This window comes from Enhydra lutris, unplaced genomic scaffold (assembly GCF_002288905.1).
Source record: "Enhydra lutris kenyoni isolate GAN:26980312 unplaced genomic scaffold, ASM228890v2 scaffoldscaffold49, whole genome shotgun sequence".
NCBI classification, from domain to species: Eukaryota; Metazoa; Chordata; class Mammalia; order Carnivora; family Mustelidae; genus Enhydra; species Enhydra lutris.
In genome coordinates, this window is record NW_019154133.1 from 9695291 (window position 1) to 9710710 (window position 15420).

The 15420-nt window shown below is 42.1% G+C and overlaps 1 non-coding gene across 1 annotated transcript; it reads left to right on the forward strand.

The window, feature by feature from the left end:
- Positions 1-5442: 5442 nt before the first annotated feature.
- TRNAK-CUU lies at positions 5443-5515 on the forward strand. The gene has a single exon. It is a non-coding gene; the product is annotated as a tRNA-Lys (tRNA).
- The last annotated feature ends 9905 nt before the right edge of the window (positions 5516-15420 follow it).

Genomic DNA, 15420 nt, shown 5'->3' on the forward strand with positions numbered 1-15420 from the left:
AGATGCCTTCTTCTTGTGTTTGGGAGGCACACAAAGCTGACTAGGTCTCTGCATCGGTGTGGCTAATTGACATGGAGGATTTGCTATAGCAAAATGAAAATAAGCCTGGGTATTATTGATGTTTTTGTTCAGTAACTCCAACAGTATATATAAATTGCTTCTTGAGGCACCTGGGTGTCTCAGTCAGTTAAGTGTTTGCCTCCAGCTCAGGTGATAATCCCAGGGTCCTGGGATCGAGTCCCACATTGGGGTCCTTGCTCAGTGCAGAGTCCGCTTCTCTCTCTCCCTCTGTCTCTCAACCCATTCATGCTCTCTCTATCTCTGTCTTTCTCAAATAAATAAATAAAAATTTGGGGGCACCTGGGTGGCTCAGTCAGTTAAGCATCTACCTTTGGCTCAAGTCATGATCCCAGGGACCTGGATCAAGTCCCACATCGGGCTCCCTGGTCAGTGGGGGGCCTGCTACTCCCTCTGCCCCCTCCTCCCACTCATTTTTGCTCTCTCTCTCTCTCTCTTTCTCTCTTGCAAAAATAAATAAAATCTTTAAAAATTAAAAAAATCTTTAATGAATAAATAAATAATAAATAAAATTGCTTCTCTGCAGCCAACCAGGTTCTCAAGAGAAACCTGGTTGTCAACTCTCCTGCCACACCTCCAGGAGCTAGGCAAGACTATTAATTAGGATATTAATTAGAATGGGAAGCTATCTGCTGAAGAGATCTAGAAGTGCAGTGGCTTGAAAAAGTTTTCTTTCACATAACTATCAAGGTTGGCTAAGTGGACTGCTCATCTCCACCCAGTCATTTTAGGAATTTGGTTTTCTTCTGTCTGGGTACATATCATAGGGCAATGGTTCTCAATGGACCTGGACCAACAGCATCAGCATCACCTAGAGTATTGTTAGAAATGCAGATTTTCAGGCCTACCTCAGACATAGGGAGTCAGCTACTTTGGGAATGGGACTTAGTGTTCTCCTAAAACCTGAGGTGATTTTGATCCATGTCAAGGTGTAAGAATCACTACCCTCAGGCATTGTCCTTTTCTTTGTGGTTGAAACAGAGTGTCGGAGGAGCCCACGGTCCCTCTCAGGAAAGGGGAAGAGCCAGGAACAGCTCAGGTGAAGGAATGTGTTTTCATGTTCCTTGGGTGAGAGCTTAGTGTTCTGGATCACACTGCAGTGGGGCTGGGAGCCATGCTGCCTGCCTGACATCCCACTTGCCCAACCACAACTTGGTTATCATGGAAAAAGAGAGAATGAATTCTGATGGATCACTAGCAGTCAGCCAGAAAGAGGGAAGAGTTTGGTGCATGCGTCAGTCATGGTTTACTTCCACCCAAGCCTATGTTGTCAGCCCTTTACCTATACCTATACCACATCTAGTATTACTGAGCCCTGGGCCTCCCTGGGTCACTCTCCCCAGAGAATAAACCTTCCATCTCTTTGAGGGACTGAGCAAAAGAGAATTGCTCAGCTGTTTGCTGCAGGGTGAAAAACTAATTTAATGGTTCCTTATACAGATTTTCAGTCAGTTCTGTTGCAAGCCTGATGCCTTATGTCCTCTAAGTACTTCCAGACCTTCGTTTCTGAGCTGGGCCACCACTCTTCTTGTTAGATCAGCTCATTTTTCACTGGGCCACTTGGGATCAGCTTCGTCAGCTCATTAAGTTAGTTATTGCTTCTCCATCCACTTTATGTATTCTTGACTTTCTTAAAAGTTATTTGTTCATTATTGTCTCTTCCATTTGTCTTTGGGAGCTTATGTCTTTTAAAATTTTTACTTCATTATAATGGGATTTTGGTGGGACAAGAGATAAATGGGTGTGTTCAATCTGCCATTTTTATTTTATTTTTAAATTTTATTTTAATTTTTGAAAGATTATTTATTTTACAGAGAAAGAGAGCATGGTGGGGGGGGGCAGAAGGAGAGGGAGCCAGGATCACAAGCAGACTCCACGCTGAGCATGGAACCTGACACAGGGCTCAATCTCATGACCCTGACATCACGACCTGAGCCAAAACCAAGAGTTGGATACATAACCAACTGTACCACCCAGGCACCCTTCGATCTGCCATTTTTAATCAGAAGTACAAGTTTGAAAAATTGCAATTTTTATATTTAGGCAAGAAGTTTATTATGGAACATTAGAGGGCTCTCTGAGAAAAAAACCAAAGGAAAACCTTCACACACAAACACAGGGATGGTTAAAGGGGGAAAGTAAAATTAATTGTATTAATTCAAACTTAAGTTAGCTAAATTCATTGAAATATTTGAAAAAGAGACACATGGTTTGAGTACTGAATTAACACTACCTTTCATTTTCTCTTTTAAGTAGGGACAGGTAAACTTTTTCTGTAAAGAGCTAGATATGAAACGTTCTTAATCTGGGGGAGCCATATAGTCTATTGCCACTACTTAACTCTGCAGATGCATAAAAGCAGGCATTGGCAATATGTAAATGAAAGGGCATGACTATTTTTTTTAACATTACTTACAAAAACAGGCAGCTGGCCATTTTGCCCCACAGGCCCTAGTTGGCTAGCCCAGTTTGAAAGCACTGAAAACTATTTTTTTAGACATTGGGCCATCAATGATCCTTTCAAGAGAACATTTGAGATCTCAGAATTAAAAAAATAGGGGTGCCTGGCTGGCTTAGTCATTGGGGCATGTGACTCTTGATTTCAGGGTTGCGAGTTTGAGCCCCACATTGGGTGTAGAGACTACTTAAAAATAAAATCTTGAGAAAAATTAAGTCAATGTTTAAAAAATGATCAGTTGGAAAAAAAAGATTAATTAATGATTAAAGATATAGAAGGGAATTAGCAATGTACATGACCTTTCTTATTATATCAGAAATCTTACAATCTAGGTGGGAATTGGAGCCTTTGGTTCCACCTATAGGCAGAGTCTCTCTGTATCTAAGTCCTTATGCCTTAATGTTTTTAAAAATATGCTCCATGGATGTACTCCTTGCCCAAAAATTCCTATGGTCATATGAATTTGAAACAGAGCATGTCCTGTCCGTTCTTGGAGACACCATTTATACTGCTAGAAGAAAGGCTCTGAGAAATCCTGCAGTAAAGAAGTTTTAACTTTATTGAACTCACAGCTTCTTAGATATATTTAATCAAAGATTCCCTCCCTCTCATAGCAGCTATTAACGTCTATTGAAATGATTCCATGGAATTACAGTTCATGATATTCTGGATCAGCCCTATTCATGGTCTGAATTTGGGAATTTATAGGTCAAAGTTTCCATACTTGATATTGTTAATCCTGTTTTAGACTGGTTCTGGCTTTGTATTCTGAGTTTAGACAATCCAAGGGCAATTCTGACAGCATTCATTAAACCTGCTTCTAAAAGGAGTGCTGGGAAAACTGTGACCTTATAGGATCTAGTGAGGAGTGTTTTCATTCCTTTCGTCTATAAGGAGACAGAAGACAGACACTCACTGAATGTAAGTAGTAAAGTGGCACTAGCATGGGAGTGGATGGGAGGGGTTAGAGCATTTCTGACTTTAGGGTATTAAGTAAACCAACAACTAGTGTAAGGATATTGACTAGCCCCACAGCCCAGAGACCATGGGCTCACTGTTTTGGGCTGCCCTACACAAAAGCCCCGGCTGAGGGCCTAGTGGGGCTGCAAATCCAGTGCATCTTCTGCTCACTCCTTTTTCCTTGGCATAAAGATGATTTCTAATCAATAACACTTGTGTTTATGGAGCTGTGTCCACCCAGAGGGGTAACTTAAAAAATTCTCCTGTAGACACTTGTGACATAGTAAGAAATACATATTTGGTCTCTGCCTCCAGTTTCTGACACAGAGCTCCTAAAATCCTTGTAATTTCCTGAGTGATGGGGGGCAGAGAGGAGCATTTTCTTGTTATAATATCTAGTCTTCCCTGACATTAGAGCTTCTAAGATCCTTGGAATCTCCAGAGGGTAGAGGGAAAAGATCCTACACCTATAAATGACAGTGAGGCCTGCCAGTGTATTAAGAAATTTGGTGCCTCTGTGCCCTCCTGGCACTATGTGGGGCCAGCCAACTTATAGTTTGGAAAGAGAAAGGATGAAAGGTTCAGGGATGAGGAACCTTTGTTTGCTGGATGACACATGGTCCCTGATGGGTAGAACAGCATCTGTGCTGCAATCATTTACTGAAGGTGAAAGTTAGCAGTGGAATTTAGAGATGGCTGCAATTCCTTGGAAGTTGGTTTATTGGAGCCATAAGAGAATGCAAACCAATAAACAAAATGTAAAATATACAGTTTCTTGGTTACTGTTATCCATAATCACTAAAATGGAATTAAGAGAGTACTGGATCGAACTTCGATGCTAGACCAGGCTCCGATTTCTGTTTGATCTGAGCTTAGGCCTCTGACTTCAATGCCCCCCTCAAAGGGAAAAACTGCAGGCACAACACACAGTACCTCTGAGACCTCTGGCCCCCAGCAAGACAGTCCATATTGGGGAAGGGGTGGTGAAAAACCAAGAAACTACTGAAAGCAGGAGTACGGTACGGCAGAGTGCCATTTTGTGGGTGGGTATCATCAGCTTCTTGAAGAACCTTGATGAAAATGGATTTTCAGAGTAATTTAGAGGGAGTGCCTTTGGTTTTGGATGTTGTAGATGGAAGGGCATGTTTGGGTTCAGAGGGGACCTGCAGCTACTATTGAACAATCATGGATGGCTCTACATGGTCCAAACACTTGTTCCTGAGGAAAGAGCCAGGCTTGGGGGCTAGAAAAGAGCCACTGCAAGATCTGTTGAGCCTGAGAAGGGTGACTACCCAGCTCTCTCTATAAATGCAAGTGGAACACCACGGATGAAGCCACTGATGCCTTTCATATACAGGCCATGGGGGACTGGTTTCGTGATAATCAGGATATTCACCTACTGAATCTGCCCATTATCCAAATCCTGGTAAATGCCGTGGTTGAGGGACCTCCTCTTGCTGGGGCATCCCATATCACATTAGTGATACACAACTGAGCAACAGTCTGGAAACCTTGTGGACTTTGCTGTCTTAGCTTCTCCTCATGGGTCTTACGGATGCTTATAAAAACATTAGGTTAATGAACAAGAGACTGGGAGAGGCTGAGGGAAGAGTCAAAGACTGGTTTTAGGAAAATGAAAAGTTTAAGATGGTTATTAAGAAATAAGGCGAATTGGGGGCGCCTGGATGGCTCAGTGGGTTAAAGCCTCTGCCTTCGGCTCAGGTCATGATCCCAGGGTCCTGGGATCGAGCCCCACATCGGGCTCTCTGCTCGGCGGGGAGCCTGCTTCCTCCTCTCTCTCTCTCTGCCTGCCTCTCTGCCTACTTGTGATCTCTGTCTGTCAAATAAATAACTAAATAAAATCTTAAAAAAAAAAAAGAAATAAGGCGAATCGAGGAAAGAAACATTGATGGGGTGAATAAAAGACACAAGAGGAGAATTAGAGTGCCTGGCTGGCTCAGTGGGAAGAGCATGAGACTCTTGATCTCAGGATCATGAGTTCGAGCCCCATGTTGGGTGTAGCGATTACTAAAATAAATAAATAAATAAATTCATTAAAAAAATAATAAAAGAGGACAGTCAGAGGACCCATCCCAACAAGGTGAAAGTCATTAGATGTTTATTTAAACATGGATTAATAAAACATATTAATAGGCTTAAAACACAGGTCTTACTACTGCACTGTTACTAAAAGGTTGAGCAGGCTGATGAGACCCCTACTACTCTCCCAACATTAAACAGCCCCAAACAAGTCAGCTCCATTTACCTCAGTTTGGGGTAATTTTTAAAGTGTGAAAGCAAGATTACAATGAGAAATTGGACATGCATTCACTGGGGGGAAATAGTGAGGCTTATTAGTCAAGAAAAAGACTGACAAAAGGGCCAGGGTTCCTCTGCTTGACCTATCACTGAGAACCCAAAGACTTATACACAAAAGTGGGTAAAATGGTCAGGGGATGGAGAGAAGTTTCCTAGAGTCCTTGAAATGGGAGCCTTATGCACTGTGTACTAACCATATCAGGGAAGTCCTGCCTGGAGGGCTATAAGTAGGTTGAGACAATGCAGAAATGTAGGCATTGTTAGGATTAGGAAAGTCACAGTGTTTCTTTCTTTCTTTCTTTCTTTCTTTCTTTCTTTCTTTCTTTCAGAGTGCAAACAAGCATGGGGGCAGGCGGGGGGGGCAGTGTAGTGGGGGGATTGGGGGGAGAAGAGGCAGGGGGAGAGGGAGAGAGAATCTCCAGACTCCCACTGAGCGTAGAGGCGCATGTGGGGCTCTATCCCAGGACTCTAAGATCATACTCTGAGCCAAAATCAAGAGCTGGAAGCTCAGTTGACTGAGCTACTCATGTGCCCAAGATGGGAGTGTTAAAGCAGGGTTCTGTAAGGAGATCTTGTCTCCTTTACCTTCCACACGGCTTAGCCTGTGGTGGTCCTGTGCGTGTGGCTCTCAGAAAGGTCAAGGGTATGCTCCACAGTGCAGCTGCAAGCAAACTCAGGAGTTAGGAGTATAGGTTCGCAAAAGTTGGAACAGCTTGCTCCGAGCAGGAGTGTTAAGCTTGGTTCAAACTCAGTAAGGGTTAGAAGTTAAAGCTGAGGTAGAGGTTGAAAGGAGAAGAGAGTGTCAGTAGTCAAGCTTTAAGGTTGCAGTGGTTTATCTTCCACCAACATCCAGGACAGCCCTTGGGAGAAGATATCCCAAGGGCAGAGGAAGACCAGGTGGGTGTAGCCCTAGGCATCCAGGCCGGCAGGTGCAGGATAGAAGTGGTATATCAGGGCACCTGGGTGGCTCAGATGGTTAAGCATCTGCCTTCCCAGGGTCCTGGGATCCAGGCCCAAGTGGGGTTCCCTGCTCAGCTGGGAGTTGGCTTCTCCCTCTCCCTCTGCCTGCTGCTCTGCCTGCTTGTGCTCTCTGTCTCTCTCTCTCTGTCAAATAAATACATAAAATCTTAAAAAAAAAAAGTAGGAAATCAGATTTTAAGAAATTGTGTGTGTGTGTTGGAAGGCAGTGGGCAGTATGGAGAGAGTAACAGAATAGCAATATGGGCTCGTGGAGCAGACAAGGATGCGGAGAAGCACTAGAGTGTTTCTTATTACACTGGCATGTTCACCGTCCCTGGCAGGTGCAGAGCTGGGAAAAAAAATATTTTTCCTTTACCCTTCTAAGTTTTCGACTGGCACCCCTGTAACAAAAGACAAATTAATAAGAGAAGAACATACAGATTTATTTAATAGAAGTTTTATGTGGTGCAGAATCCTTCCTAAAGAAGTGAAGACCAGAAGAAACAATTAAGCCTGCGTGCTGTTATGCTAGGTTCGATAAAGAGTTGCCGGATGATGACAGGACAAAGGTTATGAGGTAAGTGTAGTAAAACTGGTGAAAACTTGGTGAGGCCTGTTCATGCAGATTCCTCTCTGGGTCCCTTCATCTTTGGTGACAAGAATGCTCCTTTTCTCTAGGTATAGGGAGGACGCCTCTCACATGAGGGTTTTATTTCCTATTTAGGGGAAGGTCAGAAAGTCAGTCCTGCACATGCTGTTTCTCAAATTTCTTCAGTTTAAAATAATCCATATGCCAATGGGTTCTGTTTTGGGATAATATGTTCTAGATCCTATCACGGGTATATATGTTGAATGAGTAAATGATCAAATGGCTTGAGCCTGCAGGTGATGCTGGGCTGTGACCGGGAGAAAAAGGAACCACCCTTGCTTGGGGCAGCCTTGTCTGGCTGCCTTCTGTGGTCCCTCCCTAGGTCACTTCTCACTTCCTCACTGGCAGCATGGCCCACTTCCAACTGTGCCATGTCCCAGAAATGAGGCATTGTGAGATGTTCCAATTGCACATGAGTTCTGGAAGTTTCCTCCTGCTTCCAACCTACCCGTTTGTCTCTTCTGCTGCTGCAACTGCTAACTCCTTTAACTTGCCCAAAGCCTCCGCTTGACCTGGGGAGGAGAGTAGACTAGGAAAGAATATGAAGGCCTCTTTCTCTTGAACCTGGTTTTCGTGATCTCCATAACTCAGGTGTGCAACTGCCCTCAGTGGGCAAGGAAAATATTAGATGTGTGAAATCAGCTGCCGTGATTCATGCGGACCCAGGTATCCATGGAAGGAAATGTTCAGTGTCACTTTTATTTTAACATAGAAACAACACAGTGAAAAGACAAGGTGGTATGTTTCAGAGAACGTATGGAGTTTTAAAATCTGACTTTGAAATTCTTTGATGACACATGCCTTCTGTGGAGAGATGGGGGCAAGTTTCTACCCCTTGAATCTGAGCCCAATAGAACATGGCAGAATTCACAGCATATCTGTGCCAGCTTGTGAGCCCAGCCCTTAAAAATCTGATGTCTTTGAGGTACCTGTGTGGCTCAGTTGGTAGAGTATGCAACTCTGGATCTCAGGGTCGTTGAGTTCAAGCCCCATGTTGGGCACAGAGCTTACATTTAGGGAAAAGACAAACTGATGTCTTTGACTTCCTGTTTCTTAGAACCCAGCCACTACACTGTGAGAAAGCCAAGCAGCTAGAGAGAGGCCATAGGTAGGTATTCTGGCTGATAGTCCCAGCTGACAGCCAGCATCAACCACAGATGTGAGTAAGCACACCCTTACACAGGCTCAGCCTATGAGTTGCTCTAGCTAATTCTGCATGGAGCAGAGACCAGCTTGTGAGCCTTGCCCAAACTGCTTGAACTCAATAAATTGCTGTTGTTTTAGACCACTAGATTTTAGGATGGTTATTGCAATACAGTATATTATAAATGCAGAATGTCATTGACAATTACCAAAGAGAGGAAAGAATGAGAAGGTATAAATAACCAACATGCTTAGTTTTTTTATCCTTCCTTTACAAATGGGAAGGAAAAGAATGTTCTATGAATAATGAAGTCTTTTGAAAAGTCGGGGGTGGGGTACAATAAGGAAAGATGGAGAGGTGATTGCTAAGATGACGCCTTTCAAAATAGTCACAATTGAAAAGTATTTGAAGAAGTCGTAACTTATTTAAGAAACAACACCTGCCATCCTCCCCACCCCTCTTGCCTTGGAGATGTTACAAATTTATTTCCATTGCAAAGAAATTTAAACAATTATAAAGAAGGCACAGTTTAAGCGTTTGTTAGCTGTATGTAGTTTAAGGAAAAGTATCAGAAAGTTAGGGTAAATATGGTGGAATAAAGCCAGATTTATAGATTCATTCTATGGAATGTTTTCCCATACCACCAACCAATTCTCTGATTCTCTGGACTCTGACTCTCTGGACAACATAGTTTTTCTTTATTCTACTACTCACACCAACACACCAAGCAATTCTGACTTGAATACCATGGTCTTAGTGTAGACCCTACAGGTTAAGATCTCAGTCCCACAAGACTGCGTCACTCCCCCCACTCCACATGTCAATTGAAAGACCAGATTTTCACTAGTGTTTCTGACCGACTGGGTAAAAATCGAGGGTTCCCATACCCTTTCCCCAGGCTCGGTAATTTGCTAGAGTGACTCACAGGAAAACATTTACTTACTAGAATACAAGTTTATTATGAAAACATACATCTCAGATACAGTCAAAGTGAAGAGGTGCATAGGACAAGGAATGGGGGACAAGGCGTAAAGCTTCCTTGTCCTCCCCAGGTATTGCACCTTGACGAGTCAGCAACCTGGAAGCTCTCTTCTTCAGTTAGTTTTTTATGGAGGTTTCATTGTGTAGGCAGGAATGATTACATCATTGGCCAGTGGTGATCTCTACCCCATCCCTAGAGGTCAAAAGGTGGGGCCAAAAGTCTCAACCCTCTAAGGTGTGGTTGGTTCCCTTAGCAACCTCTATCCTTAGGCACTTTCCAAATGTCACCTCATTAACATAAACTCAGGTGTGGTTGAGAGGGACTTTTTATGAAAGCAAAAGACACTCCTTTTCACCTTTAATACTGCAGCTATTTCAGGATCTGGGAACAAAACCCAAATATTATAGCAAAAGATGCTCCTATCACTCTTATCACTTAGGGAAATTACAAGAATTTTAGGAGCATCATGCCACAAACCCTGGACAAATACAAAAATAAATATTTTGTATTATATCACAGTATTACATTCTCCCATCTCTAAAAAACAAATGAAATGAATGAAACAAAACAGATTTTTTTTTAAAAGATTTTATTTATTTATTTGACAGACATAGATCACAAGTAGGCAGAGAGGCATGCAGAGAGAGAGAGGAGGAAGCAGGCTCCCCGCGGAGCAGAGAGCCCGATGCGGGGCTCGATCCCAGGACCCCAGGATCATGACCTGAGCCGAAGGCAGAGGCTTTAACCCACTGAGCCACCCAGGCGCCCCAACAAAACAGAATTTTATTCCCCATTCTACTGGTCAGTGATAAGCTAATAGTGGATCTGGAGCGAGCTTCCTAGGTTAGGCATGAGCAAAATGAAAAAAAAAAAAAAAAAAAAAATCATGTTCAGGGATGCCTGCGTAGCTTAGTCATGGTTAAGCATCTTGCCAGGTCAAGATCTCAGGGTACTAGGATCCAGCCCCGTATCCGGCTCCCTGCTCAGTGGGGAGCCTGCTTCTCCCACTCCCTCTGATTGTGCTCTCTCCCTCTTTCTCCCTCTCAAATATATAAAATCTTAAAAAAAAAAAATTAGGGGGGCACCTGGGTGGCTCAGTGGGTTAAGCCACTGTCTTCCGCTCGGGTCATGATCCCAGGGTCTTGGGATCGAGCCCCGCATCGGGCTCCCTGCTCAGTGGAGTGCCTGCTTCTCCCTCTCCCTCTGCTCCCTGCTTGAGCTTTCTCTGCCTCTTTCAAATGAATAAATAAAATCTTAAAAAAAAAAATTAGGTCAATCATCACAGCAGAAGTAATAATAATATTAATTATAATAATAATATGAAAATGGAACATGCCATTCAAAAGACAGCCTACCCAGGATAGAAGGAAAATATCCATGAACAGAAAAATTATTTCTATGAGTGCATTGTACTGTAGATAAACATAGTACCAGTACATATTCAATAAAAGAACCCAGTTTACAGATTATAAAACACAGATTGAAATGAAAAAGCAGATTGCAAAACTATCTCATTTTGTATTTTGGCAAGTAAGTTTGAAATTGAGACAATGCCAGTAAGTAGCTAATAAATAAATTAGAATAAAAATATCTGACAGAACATAGGTGACTCAAATTTCTGGCATGGTGGAAAGTATAGATATATTCAAGAAAAAAAAAACAGATTTTTTAGAGAGAAGATGATAGATACGAAGGAAAAAGAAAAGTCAATATAAGCATAATTCATTCTCTATTTATTCCAAAAATAGTTGTTGGACATAATGTTTCATGAGACTTAAAAGAACCTCTGCATACTTCATTAAATAAAATTTTGTTTCCTTACTCTTAATGATTATATTTACAACATAATTTATTTTTACTCATTTTTTTAGTACAGTTCAGACAGCTGACATCCTAATGTTGCAGAATTTCTTTTCCTTTGGTGCACATGGTTCTTGGTCACACCACTTCAAAGAGTGAAGAGGTAGACCAGACAAAGAGTGGTGGGCAGCAAAGCAAAGTTTATTGAGCCATAATTCAAAGCTCCCAAGGAGGAGGGAGGGGACCCAAGAGGGTTGCTACTGGTGATTCTAAGTCTAGGGGTTTTTATGGGCTTGTTGGTGGGCTTTTTAAATCTGATTAATCCTCCATGATCGTATTGCCAAATCAGGTTTTTGTCTTCTACCTATCATGTGGGAAAGGGTGGAGGGCTCCTTCCAGGGTGGTGTAAAATCTTTTAAAGGGTGGTTTCCCCTTCAGGTGGGGCCCCTTGTCCCTGCCTGCCTTCCTTCCAACTATCCTTCATTACTAATAACTATTTTGTCATCATTATTATGGAAAAATTATTGAGTTCCAAACAATCAATTTATTTGTGAGCACACAAATACACTGGGAATTTTCCAGAATGCAATTCTATTAGAGGTAAAGGATTTGGAAATGTTTATTTCATGCATTTATTCATTCATTCCTCTGTAAGTTCCTCTGTAAGGAGGAGAAAGATTTCGCAGATTTTTTCCATTGTTCTGTGTCCCTGGGCCATAAATAGTACTCGGCATATAGTAGGTTCTATGTAAATGCTTGTCAAATTCACCATCCATTCATTCAACAAGAACTTATTGATCACCGTAGGTGGTTTCTGCTAGATGCTGAAGAAGCAAAGATAAGGAAGTCATTGTTCTTGTCTTCGAGGAGCTGACGGTATACTGGAAGAAACACATAACCTGTAGTGATAAAAATAAGTCGAAATAAACATATAAAGGAGAGTAATTTATATAGTGGGCACTGGGGCTAGATGAATTTTACAGGGAAACAGATGTTAAGAGAAGGATGTAATAATACAAGAAAAGAGAGGGGGCTCCTGGGTGGCTCATTTGGAAAAGCATGTGACTCTTGACCTTGAGATTGTGAGTTTGAGCCCCATGTAGGGCATAAAGATTGCTAAAAACAAAACAAAAAAACCTATTTTTTAAAAAAGATTTTATTTATATATTTGACACAGAGAGACACAGCGAGAGAGGGAACACAAGCAGGAGGAGTGGGAGAGGGAGAAGTAGGCTTCCTGCCGAGCAGGGAGCCCCATGCAGGGCTCGAACCCAGGACCTTGGGATCATGACTGAGCCGAAGGCAGACACTTGATGACTGAACTACCCAGGCACCCCCCCAAAAAAACTTTAAAAAATACATATGAAAAGAGAGGACATATTTGGAAGAGAAAACACGGCTTGTGATTCTGAAATCTGTCCCATTCAAATTGCTCAAACCTGACAAAGATGAATTTGAAAGTATATTTTTCTTATATTTGAATATTTGATTCCATGGTACCTGCTGAAGATGCATGGATAAATCAATCGCTTTGTTTTAATCAGCTGCCTATAAGACCACTCTTCTTTAAATATCTATTACTTTCAACTCCTATTGAAATGTTTTATTTTATTTTATTTTATTTTTTTAAAGATTTTATTTATTCGACAGACAGAGATCACAGGTAGGCAGAGAGGCAGGCAGAGAGAGGGAGGGGGAAGCAGGCTCCCCACTGAGCAGAGAGCCCGATGCGGGGCTCGATCCCAGGACTCAGATCATGACCTGAGCTGAAGGCAGAGGCTTAATCCACTGAGCCACCCAGGCGCCCCAGAAATATTTTATTTTAAAGTAAAATCTTCCGAAGATCATAATTTATGTGTGGATTTCTGTGTCACTCAGGTGATTTCATGCACTGATGCTATATATGTATACACACACACACACAGGCACACATATCTTGAGCAACTGAAAGTGGTTTCAAGCTTAACAACAAATTTCTCTGATTATCATAGCTTGAAGAGGAGCAGAATATGTGACCCCCAAATATGCCACTTTGGGATGTAGATTATTTTGATTGAAGACAATCAAATCAAGACCCAGTGACTCAAGAAAGGCTTTATCTCTCTCTCAGCTAAATAATTTAGATATGGGGTCTGGCTCAGAGAGAGCTATAACTGGAGATATCTTTTATCTGAATGACTTATCTGTATGGCAGGACAAACATCTAATTACCAAACATATGCTCTTCTTATCATCCTCTGAATCACCCTTCTCCCATTTGAAGCCCCAGGCTTCTATCCCATTTCTTCGCTTAGGATGGCATATAAACCTCAATTGTCTGACTTGTCCTTGGGTCTTTTGTGCTTATGGGCTCCCAGAGGTATATGTAGCTAGTGTTTCTCTTGTTAATCTGTTTTATATCCGTTTACCGTCCAAAGAATCTAGGAGGGTAAAGGAAATATTTCCCTCCCCAACAGAATTTTAAAAAATGAGTCTATTTGGGGTTAAATGTAACATGCCCATGGTTCCTTAGCAAGTGGATAACTGAAGACTTAAAATCAGATATAAGAAAAAGTTACAGGGGCGCCTGGGTGGCTCACTCAGTTAAGCGGCTGCCTTTGGCTTGGGTCATGGTCCCAGGGTTCTGGGATCAAGTTCTGTATCGGGCTGCCTGCTCAGTGTGCAACCCTCTTTTCCCTCTCCCTCTCCCCCTGCTCCTGCTTGCTTGTGCTCTCTCTCAAATAAATAAAATCTTTAATAAAATAAAATAAAATAAAATAGAAAAAGTTACAATGGAGGCAAAGTTTTCAATTAACTTTAAATGTCTGAATCAGAGGGGATGAAATTTCTGACCACTCTAGAGTCTTTCAAAAGCATAAACTCATCCATTTAATCCAAACGCATTTACTTCCACCTCTTGCTGTTGGATGCTGGAGCTACAAAGATAAATGGACACAGAGGCTGCCCTGAAAAGATGCACTGTTTGGTGAGGAGAGATGGGCTCAATACAATTCAATATAGCTACAGTGCCAGAGAAGAGAGTCAGGAGACAGCTCAGAGGAGTCAGAAAATGCCTCTCAAGGAGCTGATTTTAGAATTATTTGAAGGATGATTTCTTCATCCAGTGAGGGGGGATGGAGTACTTCATCCAGTGAGAGGGTAAGAGCCTATGGGAAGACACAAAAGTGGTAGGCTTGTTTGGAGAACTGCTGGTTGATGCTAGGCTTGAGAAGCTAGAAGTCAATAGGACTAGTGCAGATTTAGGGAGCATCAACATGTTAAGTGTGTGGGAACTGACAGAGGTAAAGAGGAGGAGTTTAGGAAAGTTCTAACAGGAAAATGTAGCAGTAGCTACTATAGTACCATATGCCAGGCCCAGTTTAAAGGGCTTTATATACAATCACAGTTAAATAGGTATCATCATATGTAATCTCTTGAACAAAAGGATAAACAGACGCACTGAATGAGTAACATGCCCATCCTGAAGTTAGCAAGTGGATAACCAGGCTTGCTTATCTAATTCTGGTTCCCTTGGCTTAACCACTAGGCTATTATTGTCTCCCCAGTTGTAGACAGAACTATCAGTTTTAGGTGATGACTGAAATCAGGCTTGGTAGAAGGAACACTGGGAATAATAATGCAAATGGAGAATTTGTGAAAACAAAGTAATAATTCTATTTCTAGACTTACTTTATTGTCAAATTATTTTTGGTGCCATTCAGTAAGTGAAGGATTGGATTTCACTGGGCTTAGCTGGGTTAAGTCATCCGGACATCTGTAACCCACATCAAAACCAGGACAGTTCAAGAAGTAATTCGAGTTTTCTGGCACTCTTGCCTCAACAATCTAGGATCTAGGGCACTGTTCTAAGATGGTCCTCATTTTTTGTTCTAAGGATTTCTTTTTTTTTTTTTTTTAATAATTTTTTTTAAAATTTATTTGACAGACAGAGATCACAAGCAGGCAGAGAGGCAGGCAGAGAGAGAGGAGGAAGCAGGCTCCTTGCCGAGCAGAGAGCCCGATGCGGGGCTCGATCCCAGGACCCTGAGATCATGACCTGAGCTGAAGGCAGCGGCTTAACCCACTGAGCC